Here is a 17,258-nt window from a genome sequence, read left to right as displayed (position 1 = left end):
GCGCCTTGGTTCAATCACCTGCTCAACGTCCCCGAATGATGGAGCTTCCCATCACCTTCACGGAGGACGACGCCCGACATGTGCACTTCCCCCACAACGATCCCCTCGTGGTGGAAGCCCAGATTGCCAATAAGAAGGTCTCACGGATCTTGGTCGATAACGGAAGCTCCGTAAACATCCTCTTCAAAGCGGCCTTCCACGCGATTGGATTAACCGAGACAGACCTGACCCCATGCCCCATCCAGCTTCAAGGGTTCAATGGGGATGCACTCATGCCATTAGGCAAAATTCAACTTCCAGTCACCCTCAGAGGAGAAAGCGACGCTTGTACCTTCAAGCACAGCACATTCGTGGTGGTCGACTGCCCCACGGCGTATAATGCCATCCTAGGCCGACCGGTCCTAATAGAGTGTGGGGCCATAACCTCGATACGCCACTTATGCTTGAAGTTTCCATGCGACGATGGGCGTATCGGCACCCTCCGAGGAGACCAACGAAGTGCATGAAGCTGTTATAACGTCTCCGTCCGATCCGTCTACACGGTCCAGGAGACGGTTGCAGCCGTTCCTTGGGCGGAAGAATTACCAGAAACTGGGGATGCCCAAGGGGCATGCTTTGACGAACTCGACCCTAGAGTGGGGATCGAGAAAGCGATAGAACTGATGGAGGAAGTCGAAGAGGTGATCCTCAACCCGGGATATCCCACCAAAGTCATTCAGGTGGGGAAAAACCTGCCGTCGGCCATTCGAGAAAAGATCGTGGCCACTGTGAGAAATAATCAGGATATCCTGGCATGGTGCCACGCTGATATGACGGGGATTAATCCTAATGTTGCGTGCCACGCACTCAACATAGACCCATCTGCAACTCCAGTTCGCCAAAAGAGAAGGCCGTTAGACCCAGTGAGGGCCGAAGCCGTCAAAGCTGAAGTGGACAAGCTGAGGTCCATAGGCTTTCTCCAGGAGTCACACTATCCCGTGTGGTTGGCCAACCCAGTTCTTGTCCCGAAACCCGATGGGTCCTGGAGAATGTGCATTGACTTCATAGACCTAAACAAAGCCTGCCCGAAAGATTGTTTCCCTCTTCCGCGAATCGATCAGATGGTAGACGCTACTTCCGTGTATGAACTCTTATCCTTCATGGATGCGTACTCCGGATACAACCAGATCAAGATGCATGTCGCGGACCAGGAACACACCAGCTTCCTCACAGACAAGGGTGTCTACTGTTACGTGGTCATGCCTTTCGGATTGAAGAATGCTGGGGCGACGTACAAGCGTCTAGTAAACAAGATGTTCAGGGACCAGCTGGGGAGGAACATGGAGGTGTACGTAGACGACATGTTGTTAAAATCCAAGACCTCCGGGGACCACAGTGACGACCTTGAGGAAGCTTTCGCCGTGATCCGAAAGTACGGGATGAAACTGAATCCGAAGAAATGTACTTTCGGGGTCTCGTCTGGGAAGTTCCTCGGTTTCATTGTCAGCTCCCGCGGAGTGGAAGCCAACCCTGAAAAAATTAAGGCTTTCATAGATATGCCTTCTCCCCGGAAGCATAAGGATGTCCAAAGCGTTACCGGAAGGATAGCTGCTCTCGGCCGCTTCGTATCTAAGGCCACTGACAAATGTATCCCCTTCTTCAATGTGTTGCAAGGAAACAAGAAGTTCGAATGGACCCCCGAATGCGAAGCAGCCTTCCAACACCTCAAGGAACATCTAACCCGAGCTCCCATTCTGTCCAAACCTGTCGAAGGAGAGGCGTTGTTCTTGTATTTAGCTGTGACAAAGCACGCCGTGAGTGCCGCTCTCGTCCGGGAAGACGGCCGTATCCAGCTCCCTGTGTATTATGTAAGCAAGAGGTTACTGGACGCCGAGTCCAGATATTCAATGATCGAGAAAGTCTCCCTCTGCTTGCTAATCGCTTCGCGGAAGCTAAGGCCCTATTTCCAGGCGCACACCATCAGAGTACTCACCAACCACCCTCTCCGACAAGTCTTTCAGAAGCCCAAGTCTTCTGGCAGATTGCTTAAATGGGCCATGGAACTAAGCCAGTTTGACATCCACTACCAGCCACGTGTTTCCATAAAAGGACAAGCTCTCGCGGACTTTATTGTGGAATGCTCAGGAATGAATGACCTCCCGGAAGATCCTGTCCCGGAACTTCCCACATGGAAGGTCTATGTAGACGGAGTCTCAAATGAAAAAGGAGCTGGAGCAGGGGTCATCCTAGTATCTCCCCAAGGGCATCAGCTCCAGAGCGCCATCCGTTTCGCGTTCCCAGCATCCAACAACGAGGCAGAACACGAGGCCATGCTAGCTGGATTGCAACTGGCCAGGGAAGTCGGAGCCCAAAAAATCGAGGTATACAGCGACTCTCTACTTGTGGTAAACCAAATATCTGGGGAATACCAGACGACAGGCGAAAAAATGGCTGCCTACGTGTCTCTCTCCCGCGGCCTCCTGCAGCATTTCAAAGGCTACCAAATCCGCCAGGTCCCCCGGGACCAGAACTCACTCGCGGACACACTGGCCAAGCTTGCAACAGACCCGGAGATTGAGCAATATGGCCTAGTGCCCATCGGGCACTTAGAAGCACCTAGTACCGAGACACAGAGGGTAAATGCCATCATCGACCATTCCCATTCCTGGATAGGACCCATCCTCAGATTTCTCACCACCGGAGAGCTCCCCACTGATAAAGCTGATGCAAGAAAGCTCCAGTATCAAGCTCCCCGATACGTGGTTATGGATGGAAAGCTTTACCGCAGGGGGTTGTCCATACCCTTCCTTAGGTGTGTTGCCGGAACCGAAATCAGCACCATCATCCATGAGATTCACGGAGGCTTCTGTGGCGACCATACCTCCGGGCTGAGCCTCTCCAAAAAGATCCTTCGACAAGGATACTTCTGGCCCACCATGAAGAAGGATTGTGTGGATTATGTCAGAAAGTGTGAGCAGTGCCAGAGGTACGCCAAGGTTTCGCGAGCGCCGTCTACAGAAATTACCTTAATGACCAGCCCCTGGCCGTTCGCCGTTTGGGGCATTGACCTAGTAGGTTCCCTTCCGACTGGAAGGGGTGGAGTGAAGTATGCCATAGTCGCGGTAGACTACTTCACCAAATGGGCTGAAGCCGAACCTATGAACACGGTCACGTCTAAGAAAGCCCTGGACTTTGTCATCAGGAATATAGTGTGTCGTTTTGGGCTTCCACGAAAAATTGTGTCCGACAACGGGAAGCAATTTGATAGTGAACATTTCACGGACTTCTGTGCCTCGTATGGAATCATCAAAAGCTTTTCCGCAGTCGCCAGACCTCAAGCTAATGGGCAAGTGGAAGCGGTAAAAAAAATCTTAAAGACCACGTTGAAGAAAAAGCTCCAAGCATGCAAGGCTCACTGGCCGGAAGAGCTTCCGCGAGTACTTTGGGCCTATCGCACGACAGAGAGGACTTCGACGGGGCACACACCTTATTCCATGACCTTCGGTTGCGAGGCCATCATCCCACTAGAAACTATGATCCCATCTCACAGGCAGGACACCTACGACCCTGCCCGGAACCACGCCCTTCTCCAGGAGTCCCTGGACATGATCGAAGAGCTTCGGGAGCAGTCACAGGTCCAACTCAAAATGTACCAAGGCAAGATAGCCCGACACTTCAACACAAGAGTCAAGAGCCGTACATTCGAAGTTGGAGACCTTGTCCTACGAAGAGTATTTCCTGCTATGCAGGATCCGGGAGTGGGAGTCCTCGTACCCAACTGGGAAGGCCCCTATGAAGTACAAGAAAAAGTGGGCCATGGGACGTATCACTTAAAGAGACTCGACGGATCTAAAGTCCCCCGCGCCTGGAACGCGGAGCACCTCCGCCGTTACTACCAATAGGCCCCGGACTATCTAGTCGAAAGTCCTTGGTGGACGTAGCAAAAGTGTAAAATGTGGAAATAATCCTCCCTGCTGAAAAACACGTGCCTAACAGACTAATTTAATGAAACACGGGGAGATTCACTCCGCTTATACTGCTATTTTTATCCCTGTATTCAAAGCTGCATTTTAACAAGTGACCACGCGGTCCGGAGACGTCCGGACCCCACGCTCACTTGGGGGGTATACATGGCTAAGGCATAGCCATACGCCCCTTGAACAAAACATACACAGAACACCACTTATGTGCTAGCATTGTGTTTGAGATTTTTAAATTGTTAAGCTTAGGTTAATTTGTTGCCATGAACATGCTTGCATTACGTGTCATGTGTGCATTATGTGTTTATGTGAAAATTGCCATTGAAATGCCTGCCATTATGCATCATGAAAATTATCTCCTGTGTAGCCCAGCGATGAACAGGACTGGGGGTTGGGGCACATTCAGAGAGCTACGCCGAAACACCCCCAACCTCCGGGCAAGCCCTTCAAAAAATACTCCGCGACCGCTGTAGAGCTTTGCTTCGCAAGCTCCAGCTCCAGGTCCCGGAAGGTGAAAGATGGCAAGATCCGCGACCGTTGTAAGCGTTGCTTCGCAGGCTTCAGCTCCGGATCTCACAAAATAATGCATGGCGAGCTCCTCGACCACTGCAAGCTTCAGCTCCAGGAGCAGATATAGTCGATCCCCCATTCACAGCAGGCCTTGCTTCGCAAAGCCCCTGCTCCGGGATCGCACATGGTGGGCGTGGCAATTTCCCCGACCGCAACGAGCCTTGCTTCGCAGGGCTCCATGCCAAGTCCCTGAAGTCAGCCACCATGAGGTCCGCAACGACAGTTATTTTTGCTTCGCAAAGATCTAACCTCAAGTCTAGCGACGCTCACCAAGAGAACTCCCGTTCCAGCACCATGGAACGGCTCACCTTAGCAATCCCAGCGAACAGTATAACTGCAAGTCCCGGGATTGGCTATTTGCCTTAGGAAAGCTGAAATACGGTGAAAGGAGTCTGGCCGTTGGAGCCAGGAAACGTTCGTAACCTAGAAACTACGTGGGAAAAGACATCAGCCGTAGAGCTTCAAATTGGAAGTGCATAGGTTCTGGCCGTTGGAACCAAAACCTCATGCGCCCCTACAGCAGTTTCTACCGTATAAAAGTCTACCCTAAACGCAAAGTTAAACAGAGAACTCGGCAGAAAACAAAGGAGAATGCTATAATTATGGCAAATATGTCTGCAATGAGAAAAGAGTACAGGGAGCTTCGCCTCAAAGAAAAACACAAATGAAAAATAATAATCAGCAAAGAATATTTTTCACGGAAAATAAGAGCCCTTCAGGCACTGGGGGTGGCAGTGGCATCCTCGACCGGGGTCTCGGAGACAGCAGTTTCAACTGGGGCTAGCGGAGTCAGCTCAGTGGAAGATGGAACGTCATTGGTGGCAAGTTCAGAGGTCCCCGCCTCTTCAAGGACTTCTGCCTCAGGGGCTCCAGCAGGCTCGTCAATGTTGTAAGTTTGGACGTACACCTCTGGGCCTTGATCCCACACCTGTAGCTTCTCCCTCATGGCGTCGGCATCCTCTCCCAGATAGCCTAATACCTCCTGGTTCGCTTTCCAGAGTTGATGCATGAGGACCACGTGCGATATATTAATCGTCCTGTTCAGTACCACCTCGGCATCCTCCTTCTCCTTCAAGCGCTCCGCCTCGGAGGTTGCCAGCTGTGCCTCCGCGACAGCTAGTTGAGCCCTCAATTTTTCCATCTCGGCCTTGGAGGCATCCCGCTCTCCCTTAAGAGAATCAATCTCCTTGCGCTGCTCCTTATTTTGGTTCAGCACGGATTGCTTCTCGGTCACATGCCCCCTGGCAGGGAATTGCAAGGCTCCGATCTCTTTATCCTTCTCGGCGAGCCCCAACTCCAGCATAGACACGAGATCCCTGCTCCTCTTATGAAGTTGCTCCTCCTCGTGCAGCTTATTCTGAAGAGTGGAATATTCTTCTTGCTGCTTAAGGAGGAGATCATTTTTCGATTGCAAGCGGGCTTCCAAGGTATCCTTCTCCACCCTGGCTTGGGATAGCTCTTCCCGGAGCTTTGAGTTTTCGGCCTTCAAGTCATCCGACCGCTGTTTGAAGTCATTCTCTGCGCTGGCCCGGCACTCTCGATATTTGGCAAGATATTTCTTGTCCGCCTCTTCCTCAGCTGTGCGCCGGGCCCGGTCAGCCTTCTCCGAAGCCTCCCCCCTTATGCTCTCGACCTGTTGGGTCAGTTTCAGGTTCTCCGCCTCCAAGGCCTGGCGAGCCACCTGGCTCTCCTCCAGTTGAACCAGAACTGCACCCACCTCCCGGAACGAGCGTTCCGTGATGAGAGAGGCCTGCAAGGAAAGACAACAGAATAAGTTAAGCAGAACCAAATGCACTAAGACAGATGATCCCAAGACACAACTGACGACTTACCCCGGACAGTTGCTGCTTCACGGCATGTGTCAGCAACAGCGGATCCTTACTGCTACTGATGGCCCATTTCTCAGAATTGAGCTCGCACAAGCTCAGGGCCATGTCCTCCATCATCTCCGCTCCGAACGGCGCCAGTGCACGTCCGAGCCTAGGCACCAGCCTCTTCTCCAAGGCTGGGCCATCCAAAACCGCTCCAGCTGGGTGAAGGGATCTCACCCCCTCGGCCAGCTCTGCTCTCTTCACGTCACACAAGTTGTCTGCCCTTCCCTGAGTAACAGCCTTCTCGGCCTCCAACCGCCTCTTCAAAAAATTATCAGCCCGTCTTACACCCTCCAGGAGGGCAGCGGGGAAACGGGTTGGTTTCTGAGGGAAGTGTAACTTTAGGCCAGGCAGAGGAAGGTTTGTTTGCTGAGAAGAAGGAGACCCCGAAAGGGTGGACTCCCTTTGGGCTGGAGGAGGAGGAAGACGGGGTATTAGGGACGGTAGCGAAGACACTACCACCCCGGTCTGTTGTTGCAGCTGATGTTGCTGTTGTTTCGGCTGCTGCTGTGGCGGTGCTGATTTCCTTTGTTGTTGTTGTTGCTCTTGCTGCTGGAGTTGTGGTTGCTGCTGGGAGAGGGTAGTCTGGCGAGGACTGCGCGCGGCCCGGAGGTCTCCGTCACCTCCGGGGGAAGAATGTCTGAGGCGTTTCCTCTTGTCGCCCTCAGCCTCTCCTCTAGGACGCTTGCTCACCCCGGTCGTGTTCACGGGGAACACAAGACCTTCCCCATCGCTGCTGCTACCCGAGACCAGCATGGTCTCGGAAGGCCCGTCGGCAGGAGACTTCTCTACCTCCGGAGACACTTGCGCCTCGCCACTTGTCTTCTTGGGAGTGGCAGCTTTACCTCCCCTACCAGCTTTGGCTTTTCGTCCTTTCCCCTTGGACGGGTCTTGGCTGGTGGCAGCCTTCTTAATAAGCGAGGTAGCTCTCCCCAACATTTTTGCTTCAGGATGTTCTGCAAGAAACGTACGAAGCAAGGTTAACGAACCAGCAAGAAATGTGAAAGAAAATAAACAGAAGGCAAGACGATCAACAACATAAAAGCACAATCAAGTCCGCCAACAGGGAACAAGGAACAAAAAAGAGAGACATTTGAGAGGGACGACCATCCACGAGAAACGTGGATAGTCCTCCCCGAGCAAAACAAAACATTGCTTCCTGCTCCAGGAATCTCCCGTACTCCTTGAAGTCCGGGAATGACATGCTGAGGGAAGAAGGGTCAACCGTGATGACACCTTCTGGCAGACTACCGTCACTCAAACACCCGAGAAGCTCATCTACCCTATCGCAATATCTGTCAAAGGGTATCCTACGCGGATCTAGCCTAAGGAAGCGGGGATCGAACCCCATCTGGGAGGTCCGGGAAACTTCAGATAGGCTGGGGGTGTGAATCAATCGAAAGCTAGCCTTACCTATCCCGGAAGTGCCAGCTCCCGGAGTCCCTTCATTGGGGTAAGCCGCGGCGTAGCGAGCCTCAATTTCTTGTTCCTCCGACTGGGGGTCGGGGAACCTCTCCGCCCAACTGGGGGACAAATTATTCTCGTCCTGGACTGCCTGGCAGATCACCTTGGACAGTTCCAGGGCAATCTGCTCCCGGACGTCAGCGGACAACTAACTTTGCCCCCGGCCACTCCCTGGCCCAATACTTTGGAAGGAGGCGAGTAGCCCATACTCTCGCAAAGATTCGGTGGTCACAAGTCCTTCCACCTTCAGCTCTTCCTCAGAGAACCCCTCGTAGAATTGCGACCTCCTTATCATCTCCGCACAGCTAGGCGTCCGCGGGATGGTTTCTGCAAAATTCAAACATGAGTATTAGAGATCCTCCCGAAAGGCAAACCAAACGTAAAGAAACAAAGTTAAAAAGGAGAGGAAGGAGCACTTACCAGGGACTTTGAAGTCCAAAGATAGGGCTGGCACCCTCTTCAGTGGGAAGCCAGTCGTCAGGAACCAGTATTCCCGAAGGTCTGGAACCCTTGCGGTATGACAGGTGGGACACATCACGTCCGGGTGCCTCTCCAACCTGTAAAATCCCACCTTGTCTGGGTGACCTCTCATGGGCTGAGACTTCAACCCGTAGAAGTACAACACCTCCTCCGGGGTAGGAGCCTCCAGGTCCCGGGACTTGCAAAAGATGTACCACCCCGCTAGGAGCTTGTAGTAGGGGGGAATCAACTGGAAGGGGGCAATCCCCGCCTTCACACAGAAATTGGAAAAGTAACTTCTTAGGGGCAAGTGCGCCCCACACACTATGTGTGCCCAGCTCCAGGCACCAAAACCCTCGTGACTCTGACTAGCAGACTCACCCAGCACCGACAGACGGTGCCACATCAGGCCTGGGATATTCTTCAGGCCTGCCTCTGAGGAGTACAGCTCCAGCATGACGTAGTTCCTGAACAGGTTCGGCTTCTGGTCCATCTCCCAGATTGAACTGTTGGTAGTCGGTGGGCTAGCCGCGACCACTTTTGTCTTTCCTTTCCCCTTTGCGCCAGCGACAGGGGAACCTCGCTCCTGGGCGGATTCAGCCTCTACCACAGCGACAGTTCGTTCCTTTGAGGTGTTCATCACTGAACAAAAGAAACAAAGAAGAAAACACTCTAAGCAGTCAGCACCCTTGTCATACCCTAACGGTATCAAAGGCGTCGGGGAGAACCAAACTCAAACTCCAAGCCTAAGCCCGCCGAGAGAAGTGTTTTTCCAGAGAAAGACACCCTAAAGGCGTTGACGCTTATGCCCTAAAACAGCAAAACGAGGAACAACTTTCCAAACGCCAATCGTCAAAGCATGCAAAAAGATTACTTATTGACTCACATCAGTCACATGCCTATCAAAGCCCTATTCATGCATGCACATAGACGATACTGGCAGAAAACTCAACTCTAACAACCACCAACAACCTAAGGTTTGGAAGGAAAAAGGAAAGTAGAAATACTTACTGGTATTCGGGTAGTTGAAGATGGAAGGAGTAACCGGATCAGTGCACAGCACAATCGCGAGAAGTAAAAGCTGCAAAGACAAACGACGATTCAAACCCTGAACTTCGGCGAACAAACCCACTGCCAAAATCAAACGAAAAGTTTCTAGATTCCTTACCAAAAGAAGTGGCAAGTCCGAAGGAATGGAAGCTTGGAAACCTGAGAGTTCGAAGGTTTGGGAATCTGAAAATCTGAAAGATAGAGAATTTGAGAGCGTAAAGAGGAAGAGAGGCCCGTTCCCTGGTTTTTATAGCAGGAATGAAGTCCTTTCGAATCCTACACATGGACGGTCCTGATCTTCCCATACCGCATGCATCAGATCCGACGGCTGGAGATGAAGCGCCGATCCTTTTTATGACTCCTCGGATGGGAATAAAGTATTTATTTCCCATCATTATACCATCTCGGGCCCGGTGCACCATTAAAAACCGTCAAATCATTACTCAGATGCCTGACGCACGCATACTCAGCCAGTCGCCTCACGCACACGTCTTGGTCGCAGAGCCACTCCCGACATGACGCGTGGTCCTTGCCACACTTGAGTACTTGAGTTCAAACAGAAGAAATTTCTTTTCTTTTTCATACTAACACTCAGGCGGGAAAAAGGAATCCTTCCAGGAACACAGGAGGTGACCCCTCGCCTAATCTAGAAACCAGAATACCCGGAGGACTGTACAAGCTCCCGGATCTCTCAAAGCTCCGTGACCTTGGGGGGTAAATGTTATCCAGATTTCCGGATAGCGTTTAGATGGATCTCCTCGGGCAAGCAGAATTATCAAAGTCTTTCATGGAAAGTGACCAGAGCTCGTGGATGGACAGAAAGGCTTCGCCTCTCCCGTTTAGTGTCCGGCTTACTCTTTCAAGCAAACGCGACACGGAAGCTCGTCAACTCTCCCGGACTCCCGAAGGGATATCCTTCGGGGAAGCTCCTTCCAGGAGAAGCTCTTCAGGTTGCCTTCGCGGAAACAGTTCCGTGCCACGCACGGAACAAGACCAAGCGGTCGAGTCATGGAGGAGGCATATTTGGAATGATATCCACCTGACACAGGATCCCGCCTGACACGCCCGACAGGTCAAGGCCGCACACATCCCAGCACGCCTAAGGGTACCTTTTCGCCTACTGTTCCGCTGACAACTTGGAAAAGACGGCTGACTTTGTGTATTCCCCATACTTTCACGCAAATATACCCACATAGAGTCTTGTAGCCATGCCACTACAGTAATTGTATCCCCTATTTGTGGCTGGTGTAATTAAGACTAATGGGACAGAGTAAAACCCTAATAAAAAACCCTAGCTATAAAAACCCCCTCATTTTACGATAGAGGGGACGGCCAACAAATTACATAACAAGAACTCTGCTAAAATCTCTCTAGCTTCATCTTCTTCAAGAGAACCCGAGAGAAATACTGTGAGTGTGTGAAGTTCTTGTACACCAATCATCTTACTGTAATTCTGTACAAGTATAATAACATCGACTCGTGGACTAGGGCTCGTTAACGCCTGAACCACGTAAAAAACCTGTTTGTCTAATTATATTCCTGCACTTCTACAGTTCTTATCTTATTATTATTCTGTTTGTATTCGTTTCTGAAAAACTCGGTAAACAATTAGGGTGTCAGGATGGAAAATTGTAGAGAATTATTTGAATATATGTGATTAATTATGAAATATGTTTTTATGAGATTCATATGTGTATCATTACATGATTACGTGAGTTATATTATAATATTACTAGATATGCATGTTTAGGTGTATTAAATATGCATGTGGACCCATTTGTTATGAGAAGGAAATTTTCATAATTTGGACTGTTACGGGTTTATTTGGAATATATATGCATATATCTGATATATGTGTGAGAACACATGTAACGCCCTACATCCTTAGAGCTTTTACTAAGTGAGTTTAAAATGAGAAATTAACTCGCTAATCAATATTTTATGACAAAAGTGTAATTAAACCATAAATAGAGTCTTATACTTTGAAAATAATTCCATTCATCGAAAATCATAAAGCATTTAACACTTTGGATCCTAAAATACTGTTTAGAAATATTTACAATTCATAAATATGATTAAGGTCGACTAAACGACAAAACTAAGTTTAATAAAACCATCCCCATAAAATATTGCTGGCTGTGGCAACCAGGCACACCAAACATGTACGCATCACTTCACGCTCTCCGTTCTCAAGGTTGGTCGACTTTCCCTTTGCCCTTAGCTGCACCATAGAGCACCCATGCGCCGAAGCCCAGCAAGAAAACCCTCACAAGCAGATAACTTATGCATATTTAACATTCAACATATAATCAAGCCACCAATAGGATAAACATATACAGCCATGCCATCCCAGATGCTTTACCAGGTCCTGAGTTGGCGCTCTACAACGTAAGGATATCCTAGGTATCTTATAGGGTCTCGCCCTGGCAACTCGCACTCCACGTGCTAACCACTGCTCCCGTCCCCTTGCCAAACTCGGCCTTGCCATTCTCGGCCTTCACCATTCTCTGCCGTCGCCGTTCTCGGCCTTCGTCGTTCCCGGCTATTGTCGTTCATCCACATATATGCACACATAGCATAAATAAATAAACACTTAAACAAGTATAATCAAAATCAATGGGCTACGCCCTGCAGTACAATCATATAGGGTCGTGCCCTGCAACAAAAGCTATAGAGCCTCGCCTTTCTCTATGGGTACCACAGTTTTCTTACCTGTGTCCCAAGCATTCCAATCACCGATGTCCCGAGAACAATCCCCTAGTCCGAGCCTTGCTCAAACCTTACTCACAACGCACCAACAATATCCATCCATCAAGTTCTAATCCACTAAATAACTTTGGGTCATAATTCTAGTCTTTGGGACATTGAATTCTATCAATGCGGGCGATAAAATCCATCCCGAGCCTTACTACTGGATTCCCGAGCCTAAAACCTCTTTAAAGCCCAGAAATGCACTAAGCACCGTGGCCCCAAGGACCCATGCCGCAACCCCCAACTCAACCAGAGGCCCTACCTCATTTTTGCCCACACGCGCCGCGGCCCTACCTGTAGGGCACCGCGGCGCGCCTCCACTTTCAAGCGCCCAAATGTTCTAAGGGGCCACGGCTCAGCAAGAAGAATGCCGCGGGCCGACCGCTCGAGCCCAGAAAAATCCTCCATTTTTGCCACAAAAACCGATCGAATTAACCCTAAAATCAACCCAATAACTCAAGCTAACGATCACAAAAGTTATACCATGGACTCAGCAACAAAAGCTAACAAGAATGCTAGCTCAAAAACTCATCAACCTCAAAGATGATTCTTCACCCAACACACATGCAATACTCTAAAATTTCAGCAGAAAACCAGTATAATTCACTAAGTTAAGAGCTTACCTTGAGCTGAGTTAAATCCTTGGATTAGTTCCCACCAAAATGCTCCAAGTTTCCAAAGGGAGAAGACTCCAAGAGAGGGAGGAAGAAAGAGGGTCGGTTTCCTTAGCTTCTAAACACTTTTCCAATTTTGTTTTTATTTAACTTAAGTTTCGAAGGCTATCTCAAAGGCTTGGGGTACCAAAAATGTTCCCGAGGGCAAATTGGTAAATTTCCCAAATATTCCCTCCTAAACATTCTATTTTCAAATATATCTCCAAATATTTATTTTCATAACCTGATAACCCCATAAAACGTCTAATACCCAAAATACCACTCGACTCACCACAAGTCGGATTTTCGACCCCGTTGTGACTTTCTAGCAAACCGTTCCCTATCATTGTCTCGAATCGTGCAACACAGATATTTCACAAGTATATCACAATTACTACAATTATCACATTTATGCCCTCAACGGGCTAAAATTACAAACATGCCCCCAATAACCAAGCGGGGCCCACATGCATATTTAATTCACCTAAACATGTATCACTAATCACACACTCATACGAATACACATATTAAAATGATAAATCACTTATTGCCCTCCTGGCAAGCTAATCAAGGCCCGAAGCCTTATTATCAAATTTGGGTCTCTACAACTATCCCCTCCTTACAGAAATTTTGTCCTCAAAATTACCTAAACAACTTGGGATACCGTTCCCCCATCTCGGATTCAAGTTCCCACGTCGCCTCCTCAACCTTGTTGTTCCTCCACAGCACTTTCACCAAGGCGATGGTCTTGCTCTGCAAGACTTTGTCCTTCTGGTCAAGAATTTGAACCGGTTTCTCTTCATATGACAAATCCTGGTTTAGCTCCAAATTCTCATAACTTAGAACATGCGTCAAATCAGACACATACTACTGAAGCATGGACACGTGAAACACATCATGAACCCATGATAAGGCTGGAGGCATCGCCAATCTGTAAGCTACCTCTCCAACCCGTTCCAGAATCTCAAAGGGGCCAACAAACCTAGGGCTCAGCTTGCCCCGAACACCAAATCATTTCACTCCCCTCGAAGGTGAAACATTAAGGAACAAATGGTCACCAACCTGAAATTCCACGGTCCTGCGTTTGAGGTCTGAGTAACTCTTCTGGCGACTATGGGAGGCGAGCATTTAAGCTCTAATCTTTTCAACCGCCTCCTTGGTCCTCTGAACCATCTCAGGACCTAACTACCTCCTCTCACCCATCTCATCCCAATGGACAGGTGATCTGCATTTCCTCCCATATAGCATCTCATACGAAGCTACTCCGATAGTCGCTTGATAACTTTTCTTGTACGAGAACTCAATCAGTGGGAGATAGTTACTCCAAGATCCCCGAAAATCTAGCACACAAGCTCATAGCATGTCCTCCAGTATCTGAATCGTCCTCTCAGACTATTCATCTGTCTGAGGATTATAAGCGGTACTAAACTGCAACTGTGTGCACAAGGCCTTCTGCAGACTCTCCCAAAACTTGGAGGTGAAGGTGGGGTCCCTGTCGGATTCTATCGACCTCGGAGCCCCATGAGGTCGAAACATTTCCTACACATATAACTCGGCATACTGTTCAACAGTATAAGTTGTTCTGACAGGTAAAAAGCGGGCGGACTTGGTGTACCTATCCACAATCACCCATACTGAGTCATGCTGTCCCATGGTCTTCGGCAAACCAACAACGAAGTCCATGGTGATATCTTCCCACATCCACTCTGGAATCCCTAGAGGCTACAGCAACCCTGCTGGCCTCTGATGTTCAGCCTTAACCTGCTGACACATTAAGCACTTAGCCACATAATCAACCACGTCCCTCTTCATTCCTGACAACCAATACAAGACTTTCAAGTCTTGGTTATCTTCATCATACCTGGATGTAAAGAATAGGGAGTGGTATACGACTCATCTAAGATCTCCCGCCGAATATTAAAATCCATCGAAACACAGATCTGACCCTTGTACTTTAGTAACCCGATCTCTGAGATAGAAAAGTCCTTAGCCGCTCCGACTAAGACGTTCTCCTTGTAACCCCTCAACTGGGAATCCTTCCCTTACACCTCCTTGATCCTCTCAAGGAGTGTAGACTGAAGAGTGGTGTTGGCTAACTAGCCAACCAAAAACTCTATACCCGCTCTAGTCATCTCCTCAGCTAGCTCATCAGATATTTGTCTCGAACTAAACAACTATCCTAGGCCCTTCTGACTCAATGCATCAGCCACTACATTAACCTTCCCAGGATGGTATAGGATATCACAATCATAATCCTTCACCAACTCGAACCACCGTCTCTGCCACATATTCAAATCCTTCTGAGTAAATAAGTACTTCAAACTTTTATGGTCGGTGTATATCTTGCAGTTCTCACCATATAGATAATGTCACCAAATCATAAGTGTGAATACCACTGCTGCCAACTCTAGATCATGCATGGGATATCTCTGGTCATACTCCTTTAGCTATCTTGATGCGTAAGCTATCACCTTACTAGCTTGCATAAACACACACCCTAAACCCTGTCTAGAGGCATCACAATAAACCACAAACTTCTCATTGTCTGTCGTCAAACTCAACACTGGTGCGGTGATCAGTCGTCGCTTCAACTCTTTGAAACTATTCTCACATCTGTCTGTCCAAAAATACTTTGTCTTATTCTTTAATGGAGTAGCTACCCTGGAGAACGCCTCAACGAACCGCCGATAATACCCTCTCACTTTAGGAACACTGCTCGGTCTAGGCCAGTCTTTCACTGCCTCAATCTTACTTGGGTCAACCAGAATCCCCTCCTTACTGACGATATGGCGTAGAAATGTAACTTGTGGTAACTAGAAATTGCACTTGCTAAACTTAGAATATAACCTATGCTCCCTCAACCATTTCAATACCAATCGCAGATGCAGCTCATGCTATGTCTCTGAGTGTGAATACACCATAATGTCATCGATGAACACTATCACAAATTTGTCCAGGTAGTCCTTGAAAACCCTGTTCATCATATCCATTAAAGCTGTTGGGGCATTGGCTAATCCAAAGGACATAACCAGGAATTCTTAATGTCCATACCTCATGAGGAAAGCGTCTTTGGTATATCCTCCTCTCTGATTGGTAATTGGTGGTAACCTGATCCAAGATCAATCTTGGAAAACACTGTCCTTCCCTATAGTTGGTCAAACAAATCATCGATCCTAGGCAGTGGATACTTGTTCTTAATGGTTAATTTGTTCAGCTCCCTGTAGTCAATACACATCCTAAGAGATCCATCATGGAGCACCCCAAGGCGAGAAAATTGGTCTGATGAACCCCAAATACAGTAACTCTTGCAACTGAATCTTCAACTCCTTGATCTCCGCTGAAGCCATTCTGTAAGGTGTCCTAGATACTGGCTCCGCCCCTGGTGCAAACTCTATGACAAACTCAATCTCCTGCTGCGGCAGCAACCTTGGTACATCTGCTGGAAATAATTCTAGAAACTCACATACCAATCTGGTCTCCCCCGTTCCAACCGACATAACCCTAGAGGTATCCACAACATTCGCTAGGAATCCTATGCAACCTTCATGCATCAGGTCTCTAGCCTTTAGTGCTGAGATCATAGGTACTCGCGGTCAATTAACTATCCCCACAAATACAAAGGGTACCTCCCCTTCTGGTTCAAAAATCACCATCTTTTGCTTGCAGTCAATAGTCGCCCCATACATCGAAAACCAATCCATCCCAAGGATCATATCGAAGTCATCCATCACAAGCTCAATTAGATCAACAGACAACTCCCTACCATCTACCTCTACTGGTAAAGCTCTAACCCATCTGCTAGAGACAACCAGTTCCCCAGTTGGCAACAAAGTCTGAAAATCCCTACTATACAAAACACTAGGTCCCTAGTATACACAGCCGTTCTATTACTCTAGCAGATATAAATGAATTAGTAGCTCCCGAATTAATCAATGTAGTATAAGAAAACCCAGCACTAGAAATCTGACCTGTCACAACTTAGGGCCTAAGCCTCCGCCTCAGTCTGAGTCAAAGTAAACACCCTGGCAGGAGCGAGATTGTCGCTCTGCTTCGGCTCCACTTTCCTAACTTATGGGTAGTCCTTCTTCAGATGATTGGCAGTCCAACATATAAAGCTGGCCCTGATTCTACACTCACCTTGATGTCTTCGTCTGCACCGGGGACACACTAGAAAGCTCCTCCAGTTGTCACCTCCGCCCTGACGGCCACCAAAAGCACCCCGTGCCCTCCTATCTGAGCTAGGAGGAACAAATGAATCTGGGGCCTTTCTCTTCTGCTCACTGGAGCCACTACCTCGACTATATCCAATAAAAGGAGGCACCATCCTCCTGGCATCGCACCTAACAACACTCTCTCTCCAAATCTGATCCTCGACCACCTTAGTTGTAATGGCCTTGTCTACAACCTGAGCATAGGTAGTAGTCTCTAGATCCAAGGTGATCTTTACATCACAGGCGATCATAACGTTCAATCCTCGCACA

The sequence above is a fragment of the Humulus lupulus genome, chromosome 9 (genome assembly GCF_963169125.1).
Source record: "Humulus lupulus chromosome 9, drHumLupu1.1, whole genome shotgun sequence".
NCBI classification, from domain to species: domain Eukaryota; kingdom Viridiplantae; phylum Streptophyta; class Magnoliopsida; order Rosales; family Cannabaceae; genus Humulus; species Humulus lupulus.
Note: the sequence above shows the minus strand (reverse complement) of the source record.